Here is a 1,581-nt window from a genome sequence, read left to right as displayed (position 1 = left end):
ACCTGTACAACACCTGTGCTGATACACACACATCTCAAGTACGCATACACCAAACATCTTATAATCACACACACACACACACACACACACACACACACCATACGTACATGGATTAAAGCTACATGCCTATACACCAGATGCAAACTCATGTAAATATGCATGCACAGACATCATACACATGTTTGTATTTTAGAATTCACACATAAACATATGTTCTCACACGCTCACAAACATCATCTGTTTTGTACAAACAACTCATTTTCATTTCTATTCTACACACACACACACACACACACACTTTTTATCTTTTCCAATCAGATTTTATTTGAATATTGTTATAATACAACTCAATCTTTGTGTGTGTTCACACACACACACACACACACAGAGAGACACACACACATTCAGAGGCCTTTGACATTCCTCTAATTTGCTGGAAAAAATGTTTTGTCATTCATTCCTGTATCCCACCATCGATCTTGTGTGTCTTTGTGTGTGTATGTGTGTGTGTGTGTGTGTGTGTGTGTGCGCGTGTGTGTGTGCGTGCGTGAGTGTGAATGTGAGAGCAAATGTCCTGTGCCTGTTTTAGTAGTTGTTGTTGTTGTTGTTGTGCAGAAAACCCATGGAAACAAACAAAGAAAAGAAAACAAAAAAACAATCTGATTTTAACCTTAGTCACCTTCATTAGTTTCATTTTTTTTTTTTTATTCGGGATGTTTTTAAGAGGAATCTTGTAATGTCTTACTTTCACTCTGTATTGACTGCCACTGTTAAATTGTGTGTGTGTGTGTGTGTTGGTGTGTGTCTGGATAATCCTTTTCTCCGTTTACAGATATGTTGTTAAAGTGGACCACTTTCTCTTGGTGGCCCCCCTCAATTGATTCATCTCATTTGGAGAGTAAAGATGTTTTTTTTACCCAAAACATTGTCAAGGTTTTCTCTCTTTTTTTTCTCTTTCTTTTTTAAAAAGCGAGGGATGCCTCTCGGTCCCTCTCGTGTGCGTGCGAGTGTCTCCTTTTTAATTAGGAAGGTAATAGTGTTTTTATTTCTCTGAGGCGGCTCTTAAATAGATCTGGGGGGGGGGGGGGGGTGCCTGCGTCGCCATTGCTGCTGATGCTATCTCTCTATGCGGCTTCACCGGGGGGGGGGGGGGGGGGGGGTCTGCCACTAGAACTCATCTACTCACACACTCACTCACCCATCACTCACTCTCACACACACTCACACACACTCACTCACTCACCCATCACTCACTCACTCACTCACCCATCACTCACTCACACTTTTAACTCACGTTTATCATTTTTCTTGTTCTTCCTGCATTCGTAAGTTAGCTGATGCTAATTGTGCTCTCGATTAGTGGATTGTGTGCTTCTTAATGCCCCTCACGTATATGACTGACTTGCGTCAAGTTGAAATAGGATATTTGATTATTGAAGTTGTTAGTAGCATAACGTTTATGGAAGGCACAAATGGAGGCTCCTTACAGAGGGCTGTGTGTGTGTGGGTGTGTGTGGGTGTGGGTGGGTGGGTGGGGTGACCAGCCAGTGTTTGTCAGTGAGCTTAACACAGAATTGTGTG

The 1,581-nt window shown here is 42.0% G+C and overlaps 1 protein-coding gene across 1 annotated transcript in view; it reads left to right on the top strand.

Moving 5' to 3' along the window:
- Window positions 1-923, top strand: part of taf3 (TAF3 RNA polymerase II, TATA box binding protein (TBP)-associated facto) — a 66,774-nt gene extending 65,851 nt beyond the window's left edge. Inside the window, exon 7 of the mRNA XM_042078703.1 lies at window positions 1-923. This exon is cut by the window's left edge and continues 165 nt beyond it. The gene's annotated coding sequence lies outside the window, so the exon portion shown is untranslated.
- Window positions 924-1,581: the final 658 nt, after the last annotated feature.

The sequence above is a fragment of the Alosa sapidissima genome, chromosome 22 (assembly GCF_018492685.1).
Source record: "Alosa sapidissima isolate fAloSap1 chromosome 22, fAloSap1.pri, whole genome shotgun sequence".
Classification (NCBI taxonomy): Eukaryota; Metazoa; Chordata; class Actinopteri; order Clupeiformes; family Clupeidae; genus Alosa; species Alosa sapidissima.
The sequence above is the reverse complement of the archived record's forward strand: the minus strand, read 5'-3'. Positions and strand labels throughout refer to the sequence as shown.